The following is a 21,246-nucleotide window of genomic DNA, read 5'->3' as shown; positions in this document are numbered from 1 at the left end:
TGTTCCAGGAGAATCGGTGAACTCATTATTACGATAAACTCGTATACATATTTATCGCAGATGCATTATTACTCTTTCGCCGATGGCCCGGCGTGGTCATCGATTGTGAATTTCATTTCGCGACTTAATGTACCGAATAGTAATGCCGCGTCGAGGTACTTTTCATTAACGCGCGCGCTGTTTACGGCATTAAGCCCAATTAAAAGCGGACCGGATACAAACGTTAAAGCCAAACTGTTATCTCGCTGCGCCTACTCCCACCACCACCACCCATCCCCCACCACCGCCGCCACCATCGCCGGGTTAAACGATGCGCGGCAAACGGTCGTCGCTCGTCTAACGTAAGGAGGGGAGAGATCGGTGGAAAAAGAAGAAACAGTGGAGGGGGAAACGTCTTCCCGCTCGTCTCCCCATCTCCGCCAACTTTCCGCCGGGCCGAATAATGGTCCGGCTTCGGTTTCATTTGGTTAGCGCCAGCTGTACCGGCCGTGTTCCAACTAATATCGATAAATTCACAGGTGTACCGCACAAGTGCGCGCGTCCACCGCGCGTACAGCGCGCATCAATTTCGAGGAGCTTAACGCGCGTGCGAAAACATACGCGACTCGAGCCAAGATCGAAATTTTCCGGATTCCCGTCCATCCATCTTCTATTCGGGAATTCGCCATACGCCTTCTATCCATCGATACTTCGAGGTGAAAGATCAATACTTCACTTTGATTCGCGATTACTCGAGATTTGTTAATAAAGATTGACGTAGTAATAAGACTCTCGTAAAGAACCAATAGTTTGCTGATACTTGGAAGAACATCGCTTCGATAAATAATTATCAATTCAATAATCTATCGTTAAGATTATACAAAGATCTATCGGATAAATAAGAATCAAAATTCTACGAAATTTATCTCTCGTAACAATTATCGCATCGACGAAATTCGTACCGCGTTTACGAAAAGATAAACGCGCCTATTTTTCCCTCGCGTGTGTTTTTCCTTCGCGTGTGCGGCGCGTCCCCCACCTTGCCATAAGTAGACACGGTTTATACGCGTATTCGAGACCGTTTACGTCACCGATGTATGTACGGCCCATACCATACCGCGGAGCAAGCATTGGTGGGACACGTGCGTGGAACGACACCGCGCGCGTAGAGAGAGCGGCTCGCGAGCAACCGCAAAGCGCTAATGCTGGTCGGACAAACGGTCGCCGCGGAGCGGTGGGGTTTAGACACAGGCGGTATAGATAGGGTGAACGAGTGGCGAGGAATCGCAAGGACGGACATAAAGAGAGACGAGTTTGAAAGGAGAGGGAGGGAGGGGGGAAGGGGGGGCGTGTGGAGGACGGAGAGCGAGATATATTCCGGTGCACGGTGGGAAGGTGAGAGGAGAGAGAGAGAGATGGGGAGATAGAGAGAAGCGAACGAAGCTCAGGAGTGAGGGAGGACGTTATTGTTATCTTAGATTTATAGTCATAACGGATGGTACTACCTCGCTAGCCAGCAACCCCGAGCGGTCTTATAATCACCCTCCACCCCCTACTTCCATCTCCTCTCCCCTGGCCCCGCTCCTCCTGCGCCTTCTCTATCCTCCGCACCCTCGACTATCCAACCCCCCACGCTCCTTCCCAGAGAGCCGAGCTTGCCCTCGCGTAGCTCCACCAGCCGCAGTTTAAGTGATTTGCGACGCGGTAGAGCCGCCATGCAGATCCTTTTGCCTGTAGCCTCCCCCTCGCAACCCCTACCCGTCCCCTAAACCACCACCACCACCACCACCACCACCACCACCACCTAGTCGGCTTCGCCTACTCCGCACCCGATGCCGCCGCGCCCGCGGCCGAAACGAGCGACGCCCGCGAGGGATTAAGTCTACGGCTAAGAGGGACCTTAGAGGGAAGATGGAGTGCGCGACGCTACGTTGCGGGACCAAGTTATCGAAATATCGGTAACGGAAAAACGGCCACCCTTCCTCCGTGAAATTTCCCCCTCCACGATCGCTTTTAACTCTTACGTAATATTTTATCCCATCGATTCTTCGACATTTTTCTCGTTTAATATTTCGTATACGGGATGAATGATCGTATATTAATAAGGAGGAAAGATAAGAAGAGTAAGCGTGTGGAGGAAGAGATAGGTGTGAAAATTCGGAGGGGAGCGTGTTGTGACGAGCACGTTCGGCTCGCGAATGGAACCAATCGAGAAAAGTCGGCGTCAGCGGGATTTCAGCCGCGCTCGTTACCCCCGTTTTCTCGCAAGTTCGTGACGGGTCCGATCACGAGCCAAGTCGACTCCGACCGAATTACCCTAGTAAAATCTTTCTAATCGAATATTACCCCGTGCGTTTGTCACGAATCTTATCTCTCGTATGCTATGAGTAAAATTAACTCTTTCGTTGTTAAAGGTATCTCGTGGTACAGTAGATGTAATATTATGGACTGTATCTGGCTTATACGAATAAAGATAACAAGGAGTTATTGAAGAAAAAAATTTAATAACTTAATATAAATAGTATTGTGCGAAGAAATGTCATAATTCGTTTAATGTGTATGGACACTAATGTTCTCATTATATAAAAAACTTTGCTCGAGAATTAATTCAAATGATAAAAATAAATAAATAAGTTTTTATCGTAATTTTTTTAATTTATTTACATAAATATATATATATATATATCTCCGACAGTTGTAAATTAATTTCCTTATCTTTATCCCGAAATTATTTACGCTTGAGTGCACGGTGTAATTTTAAACAAAACTACCTAGTTTCCGAATATCAACGTTCAACGCGAAAAAAGAATTAATGAGAAATTCGAGGCACGATCGAAAAAACGAGTTGCATCCCTTCATCATCGGGGAGCAAATGTTACGAGAGTTGGGAAGAATCAGCGGGAAATATAGTTACTTCCAACGTCTTCTCTCCCGAGTTAGTTCCTCCCCTAGGAAAAAAGCAAGAGAGTAAACCGCGAAAGTGCGCCTCTCTCTCTATATATATATATATATATATAGACGGTACGGGCGACGATGACGACGACGACGACGAAGGGAAGGAGCGCGCGCGCGCGCACGCGTGAAAGAAAATAACGTGGGTCTGGGTCGTCGGTTGGACGACCGAGACGCGACGACCCGGTTTAGGACGATAAGGGATCCCGTAGAGCTTGATGGAATTCCATAGATCCACGTCGGCGTCGAGACAGAATCGGCTAAGCAGCCATTTAAATGCAACCGATGTGTCTCGGGGAGCTATTACATCTGATGGACGGTTATTGACGCGCACTGGCTTATACCGAGCAGCACACAGGCAGCACAGGCAGCCACCCACCCACCCCCCCTCCCCACAGTCCCACAACCCTGCAAACCCCACATCCACGCCACGCTCTCCCTCACCACCGTCTCTTTCTCTCTCTCTCTCTCTCTCTCTTTCGCCCAACCACTCGCTCCATTCCTACGTAAACTCTCCACTATACATCGATTCGTTAGCTTTGTGTCGGTTGGTACGACGCAACGCCTCTCCGTGTGTATATATATATATATACTCTGCCTCTCTCCGTTTAGCCTCTGTATTTATTCCCGCACGTACGAACATGGATGCGGATGCGAGCGTGACGAAACCACGAAAAGCACATAGCGTGGAAGAAGGAGAAGCGGGGGAAGGAGAGAGGAAGGAGCGAGGAAGGGGAAGAAGAAGAAAGACAAAAGATCGAGAGCGAGGAGAGATAAAGGAAGGGGGAGGGGGGAAAGCCAACCGACGGGGACTAAATTCAGGCTGTTCGCTATATGAGTCAGATGGGAGACGAGTCTCCGTCAAAGTGGACGTGTCGCGATGCGTTTAGCCGAAATTGCCCCGGCCCTTCTCTCGATTAACCAACCGCTACTGGACGTTTGGAATTGTGGAATTGGTATGCGAAAGAATGTAAATTCGCAATGAATCTTGTTGGATATTGGAACGATCGAAGCTGCAAATGTAACGAATTAAACGTGAGGAAAGTGAACGATAGAATAAGAAATATGTAAATATGCTAGTGGTCGAGCGCGAAGCAGTAGAAACTGAGAAAAATACTCTTTATTGGAGAATTTTCTTTATTAGATTTGCATAGAAGAATATTATTCTTTAATAGTCTTGTTAATAGTCGTTCGAATGGACGTATTTTATTGCAATTGCGTCATTCGACTCTCATCATCGATACTTGTTCAACCATCCTGGAAACTTATCCTTATTTGCATTTCTAAATTTAACGTATCTTCGACAAATCTCGATTATCTCGAATATTTGCGCCAATTTCGGAATTAAATTAACGAAGTTATCGTTATATGTGAACGGTATTAAACGGGCATAATTTGAATCCGATTTGTTTTTAATCTTCGAATATCTTGTCTTTCTCTATCCATCGCTCGACTTAACCTAACCTAACCTAAATTCGAAAATCCATTTGAAATCATTATTCTTTTCACGACTCGTTTACCAGATCTATTATCAACGCAACGAAATGAAATGAAACAAGAACAAGTAAAAATATTTTTAGGGAAAATTAAGATTCAATTTGTCGCCGACTTTCATTTAATTTCTCGCAACAACGGTAACGAGTGAAAGACGATAATGATTATCCTATGGTTAGTATCTCGATGTAACGAGATACACAAGTGCGTCTTTTTTCCTTTCTCTAACGAGAAATCGATAAGTAGATATTACGACAAAACAAACATAGACTCGTGTCATAATTGATCGAGAAAATCGCATTCGCGTACTGTTTTGAGAGAATTGTTAAAACGAAAATAATTGAAAATATCTTTAATCAATTTCTTATAGAATATCTTGTATAAAGTAATTATTGAAAATATCATACTGCCAACAATAATGATTGAATCAAAAAGTTTATTTCATTTTGATAGCAACGAGAAGAGATAGTAACATCTTTTCACAGAATCAAATTTGGAAGACAACATGTTTTTGCGATATCTGTTCCTGATAAACCTTGAGATTATATCTCGACGACTCTTGTAAAAAATATTACTCTAATCAAAAATATATTTTATGCAAATAATGAATATATAAAAAAGAAACATTGTTAAATTGGACTTTCAATTTTTTAATATTTTTTTTTTCTTTACATCTTTTATTAAATTAAGAATAAATATTTTCTAGATTCTTTAAAAACTTATCATTTTTTCTAAAATCTATCATTCATCGATTTTCAATGAAAAGTATTTAAAGTTTTTACTAGTAGCAAAAAATAAAATAAGAGCGAATATATTTCATCGAGATGAGAATATAATTGCTAGATTTCAGATTTTTATTTGCACGTAATAAACAATTAATTTAACTCGAATACCAGTTTTAGTGTTAAGAGCATCGATGCATTATCATCCCCCGTTTGCATTCGTTATTCGTCGTCGAACGCTTGCAGAACTCGAATAGATCGCGTAACTGCGGAAGAACGCCCTGTCTTACGTACGACCCTGTTTACCACGATTTTTCGAATTTATGTCTCGTTACGGGACGTCATTTCCAGCAGAAACTATAAAATAAATTCGTGGAGAAGATCCCCACAGATTGCCGCTCGTGCGTCCACGACGAAGTTTGCGTCCTGAGAGGAATCACTTGCAATTCCGCCAAGTGCATCTCGTAATTCGAAATACGTACGGAATAGAAGAGAGAGAGAATATCTGAAATTTGGATAATCGCGACACGCACGCACATATGATTCTCTCGTGATAATGTCGATATTGATTACGATATCGATATTTTAGTAACTCTGTCGATCATTGTTACAAACAAAATCCGCGATATGAATAAATATATTTTCGTTCGTCGAGAATCATTCCTATGAAATTTTAATTGTTCGAAAAGATCGTCATCGCGCGATTAAAGAAAAGTAATTACGAAAATTGACAGATTTGATGTATGTATTGCATCTGTATATTCGTTACATAAGTGACTTAGGTTTCTAATTTTAATTTCGTTATTTTTTTTATCGTCCAATATATATATTCGATTAAAAATAAACCGTCGAACAAGCTAATACTACTTTTCCACACTTTTTATTATTCTATTTTTTTCTCTCTCTCTCTCTCTTTGACATTACACATTTATTATACTCGATTGAGTAAATCGTGCGTAACGAACACCGATCAATATTCATTTTCAATCCGGATAACAAAAATATTCGCGGGCGAGTGGGAAAAATCTTCGAGGCTCGCCCGATCGATAAAACAGGACCGTGTTTCGGAAAAACGATTATCGACTAAGTCAAGGAGGATCAAAGAAAACACAGTTTCAAAGAAGAACGGACGAAATAGTTTATGCGCGATTAGTCGGAGGAAGAAAAGGTGAGTGGAAAAGTGGCTGAATAGGAAAACTGCGATATTATCATCGCAGAAATATTACTCAGAAAATTGCCAGCGTGACTTCGAGCAGCCTCGTTAATTACCGTGAATTACTCATAATTATAAGGAGCATAAAAGTTTTTACTATCGTCGTGGGACGAGCCGTGCTCGGAACCATGATGCAAAGTCTCGATGGACCCAACCTTGTCTGTAAATCTACCAAGATGTAACTTACCGTTCGTGGGATTTCTTTCCAACGTTTGCCCGGCATCAAATCGATGCATCTAAATTCTCCTCTTTTTTTTTTCTTTTTCTTCACAGATTTTGAACATTATCCTCCATCCATAATTCGTTGTATAGTTTAATCGTGCAAATATTTTTCCTCGTCGACACATATGATCAAAAAAAAAAAAAAATGAAAAAAGTAAGTTAAAAACTGTATCAACTCCTGGTGTTTTTATATTATTATTATTACTCGAGCAAATATCTATCCGCGCGGAAGCAATTTGTCCACGATAGAAATTCAAACGCTTGGTATTTAAGGTCGATACGTACGAATCTTGTGTCGCACGGTTACACAATGAACCTGAACATCCATCAGTCAATGCGAATGCACTCGTTCGTTCTTGATAAACGGACGTCCACACTTTATGGGCCACCTGTTGCACCTACGCGCGACTCCTCGCCCAACTTTTAGTCTTTGCATTCGGATCCGCAAGAAAACATAGTTGTTGAGATCGTTTTCAAGCGATGGTGTTGATGTTCCGTTTGGAAACACGTCGATCGAAATAAGTAGCGATGCTCGCGATCTTTTTTTTTTTTTAAAAAAAAAAAAAAAAAAAAAAAAGAAAGAAAGAAAGGAAAAGAAACTATCACACGTTATAAAAATATAATCCTTGAAAATCGTTTTATTCTCGAAGTTTTTCGAGAAATGGAATGTGAAGAGTGAAAGAGGAGAGAAAGGAAAAGGAGGTGCAAAATTCTTGGACGAAAAAAATCTCTCGAATCTTGAATTTTTGCAAAATGAGTAAATTTTTTACTTCGAAATCAATAAATTCCCCTTCCTTTTCGTTCCTTTCCTTTCCTTTCAACTCGTGTGATATAGAAGAAATCAAGATACATAATTCTCCTCTCTCTCTCTATATATATATATATATATTCGATCAATGAGAGAGCAATGTTGCAACAAATATAGAACAAGCACTGCTATCACTGGTAGATGGAGGCACGATTTTAACACGGCTCGTGCATATCCCTAATGATTTACAAGCATTATTGGGTATTAATTTCAATCTACACTCGCAGGGGATGGAAGGCCATGTGACGTGACTCGACGCGGATATATCAAAAGGGGGGTAGGAAATTTGGTAACAGTGCGGGGCGTTAGAGACAGAGAAAGTGCGAAGGGAAGAGATTCAGAAGGTGAGGAGAAAGGGAATGGTGCGTATCCATGTACCGTGAGCAAGACAAAGATAGACGGATAGATAAATAGATAGATAGATCGATATAGTATAGATGGATGGATGGATGGATGGATGGATGGATGGATAGATAAATGGATGGAGAGATAGAGAAAGAGGGAGGGAGAGGGGATTGCACGTGTATAGGAGAGAGAGAGAGAGGGAGAGGGGGGAGGACAGCTCGACGCCACACGTCGCGGGCTACAAATCAACCGTTCCGAACAAATTATGAATGATATATTCGTTGCGCCCGCTTGATATATGCGTATCTCCCGTCGCTACCGCCTGACTACAGTCGTGGTAACGTTTTGAAAATTCGTCCATACTTTTCTAGGTAAACATTCGCTTTTATCGCGCGTTGGACGACGCGCGATACGAAAAAAAAAAAAAAAAAAGAGAGAAATCACTTCGAACCGCTCGTTCCACTCGATTCCTCCACCTTCCAATTCGTTCGTTCGTCACGAGCCGAATACCAATGACAGTGACGCGATAATCGCGAGAGAAATGGATTGAGCGGCGTACGGTGAGAGAGAGAGAGAGAAGAAAGAAAACCGATCGATAACTAGCACGCGTAAGTTTATTAATCGCGTTTACCCTCGATCGGTAATATTTTTAACTTTAGGTGTACGGATTAGATCGAACGGGTCAGATTTTGCATCCGAGGAAACGAATAATAATAAACGAATAAAGGATCTCGTATTTACTCGCGTGTGTGTATGTGTGTGTGTGTGTGTGTGTGTGTACGCGTGGCAATATATCCTTAAACTGGGAAACAGGGCGAAACCAGCAAAGTTGAAACGTTTTAAATATCGTCGATGTATACCGTGCCGAATTTGTACCTAACCCGCACGCAATAACTTGCCGCTATAAAAGCTATCGACAAATCAAATTTTGACATGATTCACTGTCCTGGCATAAATTCCAGGATTCAAGCCGAGAGAGGCGACGCGACGGTGACACGGACATGTGTTTCATTCTCTCATTCCCCCGTCCCCTCGTTTCCTCGCCAAACTTTCCTCCCTGTTCCTTTCTCTCTCTTTCTCTCTCTTTCTCTCTTTTTTTTTCTCTTTATCGCGCACGTGACACGACTATTTATCGTTTTATATACCCGAGCTAGCAAACTTCGCTGCTATCGTTACTCGTTCGCCGACCATTCCCTCCGTTTGTCAATCTTTCGCCGTTTTGCGCGTTCTAATTTAGATAAAGTATATTTTTCGCGAGCACGAGGGAGGAGGAGGGAGAGGAGGGAAGGAAGCGGAGGAGAAGGGGGAAAAGGGGAGGGGGAAATACGAATCGAATATATATCGTTGGGAGGAAAAGAAGAAGAAGCCTTCTTAGCGAGGCTTCTTGTATCTTTTATCCTCTTTTTCTTCTTTGCACACCCGCGGCAAAATCTGCAATTCGAGGTACGAAAGAAAAGAGTGGAAGGAATCTAACGTTTCACGTCGGTTCGTTCGATGGAACTGCACAAAGGATCGTCGCGTCTTTGCCCCCCCTCTTTCCTTTTTTGTTAAGGTTAATCAACGGGAAAAAGCAGCCTCGGTGTCTACTAGCGAGAGTGGGGGGAAAGGGGAGGGGGAAACGGAGAGAGAGAGAGAGAGGGAGGGGGAACAAAAGGAAGGAACGGATATAAAATTATCAAGAAGACGGAACAAACGATCGAAAACGAAACGGAAACCGTCGCGCGCAGGATATTTCAATTCCAATTGCAAAACGTTTTTCGCAACAATAACGTTTGAGACACCGTGGGCAAAAGAGATTGGTAACAGATATCCCGTCAAATATCCTATCGTTTTCGAAAAAGCGAAAGAGAAGGGGAGAAAGAAGGTGTGAAAGAGAGGAGAGGAAAAAAAATTCATCGGCAATTTTCGATCCCGATTCTGATTACAGGTTGGGGATCCGTTGCGTCGAAACGGGGACGAACGGGGGGGGGAGGAGAAGAGATAAGGGAAGAGGTGCACGTGTTCGTCACGTACGATTTTTACGATCCTTCTCGTTCCAACGTTTCGCTAACGTTCTTCTCTCTTCTCGCGTTTCATTTTCTATATCTCTCTCTTTCTTCGTACGCGAAGCAACATAAAAAGTAGTTGGTTCCAAGACGTGTCGCTTTACAAGCTCTCGCGTAAACTCTATTCCCGACCGTTGAATACGAATATTTCTAAAAAGAGTTAGAGTTGGAGAAGAGAGATGAAAATGATACGAGATTTCGATTGGGATTGTATTTATTAGCCTTTTCACATTTTTAATACACGATTGAAAATGAGTATTAATAAATAATGTATATGAATTGTTGATCGTATTTGTTATTTTTTTATTATTCAATTTAACGTAATAATATTTCCCTTTAAAGAATTGATCGTACAAATATATTACAAATTACATAATAGTATCTTTGGAACTGATAAACTTGGAATAATTTCCAATTAATTATATATCAATGATCATTCATTTTCAATCCGTGCAATGGAAAAGGTATTAATTGTATAATCTTGACAAAAAAAAATAATATTTCTCAACTATTCCAAAATCCATTTAATTGGAAAAATATATTGATTCTAATGATTCAATTTCGTAACGTAATAATTATAACCTAACCTAAAAATATTACTTGGTAAAAAAAAACAAAAAAAGATAAACAAACGTAAAATTAATTTACGAAAAACAAGAACGAAAAATGGAACAAACGCCAAAATGTTTCTCTTTCGATCGAGTCAAACTCGAGTCGATATTTTTCGACGAAAACGATACGAAAATGCGCGTATTCGAAGTGCATTCGAAGTCATACCAAGTGGATCGCCAACATCGAAACACCATGAAAGTGGGTTAAAAAGCAAGTGGGAAACGCACAGTTTGCGGGACCGGGTATCGTAACTCAGTTTCGTTAACTCGGTGGAACATGGATGGAGGGAGGGAGGGAGAAAGATGGAAGGGAGGGGGTAGCGAGGAAGCGCGCTAGGGTTATGGTATTCGAGATAGCGAAGCGAGGCGTGGGTGGAACGGGGAAAGCAATCAGAACTTGGGCCATTGCTGGATATTACGGAGACGTGAGAGATGTCTCCTCAATCATATTAATTGCCGAGATAACCGGTGTGCTTCGATGGCGCCCACCACCGTCGACTCTCTTCCGGTCCACCTTACCATGATGCCACCACCGAAAATTTTCTGATACTCTCGATCGCCCCCCCTTCACTCCTTCCGGCTAATTCTTTCCCCCTCTCGGTCGGTAACGCAGGACTGTCGCTCGGCGCAAACGGATTGTAAATTAGTTAGGTAGACCGTTTGTCTCGCGTACATAGGATAATATAGGGAGGGAAATTCAAACTCTGGTTCTATTCTATTTTATCTAAGATCTCGTAGGATGTGGAGAGGATTTTAATCGGTGGATTGGCAGAAGACTTGAATTTTTTAAATTTCTATTTATGGAAAAACATTCCGTAAGTATGATTTGTAATAACATTTGATATTTTCCTACGCTAGCAATTTAAATAAATTTTAAACATTCTTACGAAACTTCGTTATAATAAAGAAACAATTTTCGCAACCCATATTCGCAACTTTTTCTTTCCTTAGAAATATAATAACCAATAGTTTACCCACTTTATTTCCTTGACATTCTGGATACAGCAATTTCCTTGGATTAAAAAAAAAAGAAATAAAGATATGTTTATAAGACACTCTTTCTTAAAAAAAAAAAAAACAGTAGAAGAATACGAAGAATACAAAGTTTGACCATATATTTCTTTGACACCTCTCCTCTTCTCCTTAGCCACTCTTGCATCCACTCTTCCTTCTAGAAAAAAAAAAAAAAGAAAAAAACCCCAGTAAATTTCCGTTAGCAAAATACTACTACCATGCACGTCGTCGCGATCGTAATAACCACGATCGCGTAACCTCGTGTCACAGGCGTTTCTCAAAAGAATCGCTCGTTGCGCGAAAAGAATCCCTGACGTATGCAACAGGTATCGCTCCCTTTCGTTCTCGCAAACCGATAACAACTGCTGAATCTTCATGCCTTCACCTCTCTGAGTACCATCGTCGAGAAAGATTCGCGATTTTTCAGATTCGCTGTCGTTACACAGTTTTTATATACACCTCTCTCGTGAAAAAAAAATCACCGGCCGCCTTCTCCTCCTCCTCCTCCTCTTCTCCTCCTCTTCTCTTCCCTTCGATTGCTACCCGTCTCGATTCGTTCAACGCATCTGCAAAGAAGAAAGAATGGAGAAACGCACAGAGAAACGTTTCTTCTTATTCATTTTTATAAAAATGACGGTAACAAATCTACTTTTTACTCGCATATTTTATATTTAGAATAATCGGACGAATTGAAAAATAATTATCCGAAGAATGACTCGTTTTTTCATTATGCGATCATGGAAATGGCATAACGAAAATTATTACAATATTCCGTCCCAATATTCGCCTGTCATATTCACTAAAAAAAAAAAGCCTTGCTCTATCTCCGATTTTTATTTATTATCATCGAAAATTTTTTTACTTTCCTCCGTTTTATTCGAATTTTCAATTTTTCAATTTTTCTCAATGAAAAATTAAAATATCTCTTGCACGAGACAAATTACGCAAATATATATATACATATTCTTTTTTTTTTCTACATCCCCTTTAATAAAAATCGCGCATTAAACAAACAATTATATATATATGGATAAATAAAACGTATACATACATTATATAAATTTGCGTAGAAACCGCGACATTGTACGGAATTGTGGTTCATCGCAAATCAGGTAAGAGTATCGTACCCCGCCGCTTGTTCTTATCCGCCGTGAATGTTGGTGCCGTGGATACGTGCTGCTCGGGCGAGCGAGTCAGCGTATATAAAATAAACCGGCCAAATCTTCTTGGCTCGAACAAGTTTGCTATTCAAATTCCTGATTCAGCTAGGCGCGACGACTACGATGGGCCCTTGAATACATCCCGATTAATTCCCTCCCGGTGGCTCGATCGATGAATCGTTTCGTATAAGAATGATTCCGACGCCGTTTAACCGGTTTCGAGAAGAAAAAAAAGCATGGAAAAGAGAAGAAGAAAATACACGCAAAATGGAAAGAGACAATAGATATATATATATAAGAGAAAAGAAAGCGAAAAGGAGCGAACGAGCGTTGGTTATGGGTGAAAATATTCCCGTTTTATTAGGTCGATCGGCGGTGGATAATCGGCGACAATCAAGTTTCACGGCTGTGATTGGGCTGGCATACTCCGATGCCAAATGCAGCTGCATATGCATGACGCAATCTCGACTATCCGCGAGCCAGATAGAGAAAGAGGAGGAGCGTTAGCAACGAGTAAGAGCGAGACGGATAGATAGAGATAAAGACAAAGAATCCTCGCTCTCGTCATTATCGAATCGTCCAATCGTTTAATTTCTAAAAGAATACATTCGTTTTATAAAATGATATCAAAGAAAGAGAGAGAGAAATTGGAATTCTCTTTCTCTCCCTTACGAGGGGGACTCGGGAAGTCGGGCCTCCGCGAGGAGCAGTTCGAACGTAAGATCGAGCAAAGCGACTAAACCGTGGAGGTTTCCGGCCGGTGGTGCACACCCGGATGTTATTGGCAGGAGAGTGGAGCCATTAGTCGCGATGATGGATGCCTGACAGCGACTCCTACCACCGACGGCAGTTATAGTAAGTAATGGGTTTGCTCTCTACCCTGAGAAAGCGTTCGCCATTTCTTCAACCCCCTCTTTTGCTCGTGCGTGTCCCGCAATAACAACAAATCTTGCCTATATTAATTCCCTGACGGACATTACTCTTCCCCTCGGCAAAAGTTTGCAAAAAGTTTCTTCAAGATAAGTAGCATTGTTCCACTATTGCCAAATCGATATATATATATATATATATTTTCTTGCAAGGGAAAATCCATATACTCATCGATCGAGATCGCATTATATACTCGTATATCCCTTCAGCGGAGGACGTATGTAGGCCATGTACACGCGGACACAGGCGCGCACAGGACTGGACGAGTACTTAACCGATCGGTGCCCTTAGGGGAAACGGCGCACGCGACGCTTCCATCCTCCTCCACGCCGTGCTCGTTACCACGCTCCATCCACGCACGAGCTTCCGTGAGCTTCCCACCCTTAACTCGCGCACTTTGTTCCTCTTTTGCGTCCACGCTCCACCTACGTAGGTGTGTGTATTTATATATATATGTGTGTGTATATACGCATGCTTTGCCTCCTCTTCCACCTCCTCCTCCATCCGCGTTTCCCAGATTCCCAACCTCATTCCCATTCTCGACCACGTCCCTGTCCCACCTCCCTCCTGTCCCTTCCCATCCCATTCCTCCCCAACCCCACCTCCCTTAAATCATTGATTGTTGCATTATCTGTTATTGGCAATGCAATTAACCCCTTACGGTAAAACAACGCTAACTCCCCTCCCGTCCATCCTCCCTCCCCTACACTCCGCTGTCCACCCTCTCTCTCTCTCTCTCTCTCTTTCTCTCCGCTTCGCACAACCACCGGCGAAACTACGAATACTACGATCGTGATTGCGACCACGATTGGTTTCACTGCACATGCACCGAATACTCCTATCAATTGCTCGATGCGTGGAAAGGAGTAAGTTGTAAAAAATTGTAAAACGTAGACTCTTTAAGGAGATATGTTGTATATATTGATTCCTTGGATCGAAGTATTTTTCATTCTACGGGTAAGAAGTGTTCTATCTCATGCATCGGTGTTCACGATCAGGTGCAATTACGGGCGTGTTAATAATCGTGGCGATTAACGAGGCAGCATTGCACGAGTGTGCGCGGTAATCCAGAAAGTTTTTTTTCTAGGAAATGGAAGGACAAATTGAGCGTCGAGTAAAAGTTTCACGATGGGAAAGGAAATTTATATTCGATAAAATTGGTGCAGAGAGGAATCCGCATCGAGAAGATACGAGCGAGTAACGTAGAGGCAAGATATTCCGTTTTTGAAAATAGACGCGAGAAAGACGCGAGGGAAGTTGTTGGGTAGAATTAACGGAGCCGCGAACAAGCGACGTAAGCCGCGTTGAATCATAACGAGGACTTATGCGGAAAGCCTCGGGAGGCTTTCTTCTTCGTCACCACTTTCTACGCGTCTAATCTCCTGCCTCTATCGTATCGATGCGGCCGAAGTTGCGCGCCACGAGAATACTTTAAGAATCGTCCAAGTACCGTCCAAGCTTAAGGGATTCGAAATATTCAAAGAAAGGGGAAGAAAAAGTGTATTCTAGAAGTACGAATATTGATTGACAAGAATGGAAACGCGGTGTTTTTTTTTTAATTGTCGCGGTAGAGGACGACACGTGAGTTTTTAAGAAAACATGGCTGTCGATTTTAAGAAGACACGATCCCATTTTCGTATTATTGTTTGGATAAATGGATTTTATTTATAAAATCGAATCGCGGAAATTTTTAATAGAAGAAATAATTTTTAACGAGACGATCGTTAATATAAATTATGCATATAATTCGTTTTTAAAAATTTTATATCAAAGATTTTATTAGAGTGAATAAATTATGAATAAATATGTTGAATCACAAAAAGTATTGTATACTCGATAGAGCTTTTACTCTATTATTTTAAAATAACGAAATCAATAATCGAAAAATAATATCCATTATAGTCAGAAAATACTCAAGCCAATTCGTGTACTGAAAAAAGTATAAAAATACGAATATAGAAAATAATATTTTAAAGAAGAGAAAAGAACAATAATTAATTTAACAATAATTAACGCCATCGAATATCATTCGATTCTGCGAATTAACCAAGGACTAAATACTCGCGTATGGAGAGAGAGAGAGAAAAAAAAGGAGCAAATATCTAAGAATATTCCTACAAACGAGAATGCCATAAGTAGATCTTGTATCGAAATCGGATACAATCGGGGCGAGTATATATTCGAGGCAAGTATAGAGAGGAGGGGGGGAGGAGCATATCGTATCGGCGAACCTCTACGTTCGTTTTAATGCGCGCCTAGGTAATTGGCTCGAAGCTGTTAGCTAGTTCCATTAGGAAACATCTTATTGGCCTTAAGGCGCTTATTACTACTCTTAATTGCGCGAACGCGCGCTTTTACTCTTATTAACTGTCGGCGACGACTATGCCCTAATAGGATGGCGTTATTACCTGGATAATGCGTTTTCGCGCGGATCTTTTCCATAGTTTCTTATCTTTTTCCACGATGTGTATTTCGCCTCGATCGAGAAGGAGAAGTTGAGTATAAAAAGATTAAAGAGAGAGAGAGAGAAAAAAACGAAGCGGAGGAATCTAGAAAGTTACAGTGATGCACGATGATGGCCGAGTTTTTCGGAAAAACCGAGATAGGATACACACTGCGCGCGAAACATGCGAGAAGAGAGGAAGAGAAGAGGGGAGGGGGGGGGGGCTAGGACGAATCGATTAGAACGGACGTAGGAAAGATTCAGACTGGTTTCAGCTTCGACGTGCATTGTATGTACCGTGGGGTATCCATTAGGGACAGAAGTATTCGCGCGCGAGATATATCGACGTCGCCCCGGAGGATTTATCGTGACAGCGGCGCTTGAAGGGATTGTAAATCCCCGTTTGAGGATCGCTGATACCAAGTTTTATGTGGGACATTAGTTGGGTGGGGCGTGGTTGAATGGTGCGGAGTCGAGAATAGCGGTGGAAAGACGAGAGGAGACACGGGAAGAAAGAATGGGAGGGAAAGAAACGGAGATCACGAGGGGTGGGAATGCAAGCGGGTAAGAAAGAGCCGCGAGGAGAGAGAGAGAGAGATGGAGAGAGAGATGGAGAGGAAGGGGGAGCTGCTTGGGCGCAATAAATTAGCCCGAAATGAAAGACAAATCGCCTCAGAGCTGTCCGCCCGTTCGCCCAACGTGATAGAAGTGCGCGGACCTAGCTGATGCCGACTGCTACTGCCTCCTCTTTTCCACCTTCCATCTTTCTACCACCCTTCTTCCCTCCTCCCCTTCCTCCTCTTGTCCTCCTCCTTGCCCGATATTCTCGGTAGACCAATCCTCGGCCTTTGCCGAGGGAAGAGAGAGACCGAGGATGTCGGTTCCTCTCCAACTTTTTCCCCCAGCTCTCCCTCCCTCCCCCCCCTCGTTCCGTTTCGCGTGTCACCGACCACCTTGACGGACGGCTGTCGATACGCAAGGGACCGCCCGCCATCCTTCTCTCTTCCCCCCACCACCTGCTACTAACTTTGTTCACACGTCTTCGGAATTTTCGCCCTCCTCCGCTAAAAACGATTTCTTTCTTACCGATTCTTCAACCGGAATCATCGTTCATCCAAAGCCTACGGCTTTTTCGTGAATGTTACGAAAATGTTTCAGAAAATATTTATCTACGAATTCAGCGACGAATTCTTCCTTCCCTTGCTGATGAATTAACCTGAAGGAAAGAAAGAAGAATTGAAACGGTAATTTGAAACGATTTGTAACGAGAAGGTATGGTTATAGGTTATGTTCGAAAGGATGGAACAAACTCGCTACGCTTGTCCTTCGTTTATCGATAGGCTCCGCCGACTTGTTACGCGGAACGTGGACACGACACAGATACGAATTTTCGACGTAAACGAGATACTGTAATTTTCCAAAAAGCACTCCCTCCCCTTTTGTTACATCGAGGCAAGGGTTGTCCGGAAAATAATTCATAGAGCAATCGCGGCAACAGCAGCAACAGCGGCACCAGCACCGGCAACGCTAGCAGGACGAGCAGCACACTGTTGCCGAGTGTCTGCGGCGAAATGAACGTTTTAATTCCCCTCCATAAAAGCCAACGACAAATCAAACGACTTTGACATGATTAACTGGCGGGCATAAATATCGGTATCAATGCACGTGCACGTGCAATGACGCGTCGCGCCATGCCCCTCTTTCTTCCTCTTTTACCCACTACATATCTATCCACCTATCTATCTATCTATCTATCTATCTATCTATCTATCTATCTATCTATTCGTCCATCTTTTCATTATTCAACTATTTATACATCCATTTATTTATTTGTTTTATCAAACTGTTTATTTGGGAGAGGGGGGCAAGGGATCGATAGACGCGTAAATGTAAATAATCTTATTAAATTTTGATCTTTCCTCTTTCTCTTAATTTTGTCCAGATTCTTTTTTCCTGTTAGTCTAGTAAATATTAAATCATTATCGAATGACTATTCATCTATAATATCTACTTGCGAAAAATAACTCTCGAGAGATTCAAATTTACGCGCAAAATTGTACGCGAGTGATATGAAATGGATATGAAAAAGCGTATAAATCAAATGAGATAAAAAGTAAGTAAGAAAAGATATTTCTTGAGGAAGAAAGAAGGGAGAAAATGATTTTTATAATTCAAAAATCGTTTATTACAAATGCACGTGATGGATTGTTTCCTGTCTTTCTTTACCAATGGATACTATAAATGCAACGCCTTCTAATTCGATTGTCTTTCCGCACACACACACACACACACACACACACACATACACGCGCGCGCACACGCGCACGCACAAACACATACATACCATAAAAGTCGAGAATTTCAGGAATCCTTGGAAAGTTGAAAAACTTCCCCGTCGGTATATGTAAGAAACTGGGTTACGGCAACAGGTGGGTACTAAAGTAAATATACGCACATTACGTCTACTCCTTAAGACCGGGAAAGGATCATTACGTATTTGAATTTTCCTACGATTAACTGTCAGATTTCCGCAGCATCGGTCATGCATCGGTCAAACGTTTAAACTACTAAAGGAAAACTATTTTCGTTTCGTATGTATTAGAATATTTTCGTCGTCAATTCTTAAAAAGAAAAAAAAAAAAATCAATCACTCATGTAAACACGAATCAACCATTATCCGCATCGACAACTTTTAAATCAATCTACGAGAGATGAGAGGAATCTTCGAATAAATCGTGAACACGTATTCATACACGCGTGACACATAGATAAGGATTATTTTAATAAAATCTGTCAAACGTTTATATATCATTCTAAATCTATCTATCGTATAAACTTGAGTGAAAAAAACAAATCTTTAATATTACGTTTTAAAGCAATGTCGTTAACAAATCCCTAGAGTACACGTAGTGGTTCGAAGGTAAACAACACTGACGTCTCCGCACCTGCGTACACCATTAAAGTGCTCCATTAAATATTAACGTAAACACTTATCGCACGTAATAAATTAGATGGTTTGCAATAAATCGTACATCGTTGTTATCTGCTTACTTTGATCAAATTAATGAAATTAAAACGAATCGATCATTTCTTTCCTATTATTTCAACGAAACTCGTAAGAGATAAAAATGGTAATAAATCATTTTCGAACGCGTAATGAAATATTTTTGAAACGTAATGAAATATTTCTACTTTCAATAAATTTCTAATATAAATAAAAAATAAAATTAATCGTTTAATTACAATTTTAATCTACTGTATCGACTATTGATCAGATGTATAAAATCATAAAAATATCTAATATCGATAACAAATACCATCATAAGATACAAGATGATTCGATTTAGAATTTTATACCGATTGTCGGTATGATACCGACTGGTATTTATTTCTAAAACATTAAACAAAAATAAAAAGAAAAAAGCAAATGAATTCTAAATGAAAATATATATAAACGATTAATTGTGATATTATAACACTTTCACAATTTATGACATCATTTATACAGTTATCGATTCAGTGAAGAATAAAATTACTTGTATCATAGAAGAAGTATAAACGTAACATTTTATGGGATTTTGTTACATATTATTAAAATACCAATATTAAAAAAGATCTTACACTCTTTAACATTAAAATTTTTTTATAAGTTTAATTTTATCAAGTTTGTAAAATCTACTTCGATTGAAATTTGCAAATATATAAATATATAAAGTTTGATGTTACAAATGAAATAATTATATATGCAACATGATTATGATTATATAGAAATTTAAAATAAATGTTACAAAAAATATTTTTTATATCATTTAAATTTGATTAAAATTTGATTTATTCCGATCTATTTTATTCTGAAATTTGCTAAAAAATGATTTCTTTCTAGAATATACCTATATACAAAATTTTTTTAATAAAAAATGATATTTATATCACATCATCATTACGCGTTCGAAAATGATTTATACCATTTTTATCTCTTACGAGTTTTGTTGAAATATAATAGAATGAATAATAGGAAAAAAATGATCGATTCGTTTTAATTTCATTAATTTGATCACTTACATTATATACTTGAAATTTTATGGAAATAAAATAATAATTTTATAATTCATATAATTCAATTATAAAAAGTGATACAAAAGTGATTACATGAATAAGTAATAGAAATTTATTCTCTATTCTTAAATTTTAATTCATATTTTTGTAATTCCAATTCGTATTTATTTGCTTTATAAAGAATAAATATTTAAATATTTTTAAATTTTCATTTTTTTTATCGTAATCATTATTTATTTTTTTTATATGAGATCAAATTCGATTGAATTCGTATTTATATAACTCTAATAAAACTTTATAACTCTTTCAATAAAATTTCAAATATTTAATATATGGCTTTATTTATTTAAAGAGTCAAGTTAAAAGTGAAATGTAATATTTCAATATAAAATTAAAACAATTAAAAATCGAATAAACAATTTAAAAAAATAGTATTATGAAATAAACATCAAATAAACATAAATATCAATATACAAAATATTCAGATATTCGTGACCGTTATATTCGTTATACATTTAAAAAAATTACAAATATCAAAAGAAACTTACCATTTGTAGATAACATCACTTGATATTTCAAAGGCTTTCTATCTATTCACAGGTGTATTCCAATAATGAAACGTAGAAACACAATATTTCACGAATAAAACATATATATACACTCACGAATAAAAAATATATTTTATATGCGAAAATTCATGCACGATTTTAAATTATATACGAAATATGTTTGATCGTTCGTCGACACATCTAAACAGCACGACGGTCGAAATGGAAATGTGCTCTTTCCACAATAGATAATCATAACATTACAAGTCACGCTTTGTTGTATCGATAATAGTACATATATTTCGAACGAATGTATTAATATATTTTAATATATTTTAATAAATTTAATTCTTTCCAATATTCTATTAATAATTTATTAATTTTTTAATTTATTATAATATTATTAATATTATTAATATTATGTTATATTATTATATATAATTATTATTAGCATAATTATATTTTATATTATATTATATTTATTATATTTGTTTATACATATATATTTTTTTATATATAATTATTAATCATAATAATAATATTATGTTATTATATATTTAATATGATATTACAATGATATTATAATAAAGATAAATTTAATAATAATCTATTAAATTTACTAATTTTATTTTTCACAATTTTTTTTCAAATTAAATAAAAAATAAAAAATCAAATATAATAAATAATAAATAAATCAAATATAA

General features: G+C 39.3%; 1 long non-coding RNA gene across 2 annotated transcripts; it reads right to left on the bottom strand.

Annotated features, from left to right (window-relative positions):
- Window positions 1-11,168: 11,168 nt before the first annotated feature.
- LOC102654865 lies at window positions 11,169-20,894 on the bottom strand. 2 transcript variants are annotated; one of them, XR_003305927.1, is made up of 3 exons: window positions 20,543-20,875; window positions 11,623-11,971; window positions 11,169-11,562 (listed from the first exon to the last, which is right to left on the bottom strand). It is a non-coding gene; the product is annotated as an uncharacterized LOC102654865 (long non-coding RNA). The 2 variants fall into 2 exon arrangements; XR_001705371.2 differs by having other exon boundaries at window positions 11,169-11,971; window positions 20,543-20,894.
- Window positions 20,895-21,246: the final 352 nt, after the last annotated feature.

Source organism: Apis mellifera, linkage group LG13 (genome assembly GCF_003254395.2).
Source record: "Apis mellifera strain DH4 linkage group LG13, Amel_HAv3.1, whole genome shotgun sequence".
Classification (NCBI taxonomy): domain Eukaryota; kingdom Metazoa; phylum Arthropoda; class Insecta; order Hymenoptera; family Apidae; genus Apis; species Apis mellifera.
The sequence above is the reverse complement of the archived record's forward strand: the minus strand, read 5'-3'. Positions and strand labels throughout refer to the sequence as shown.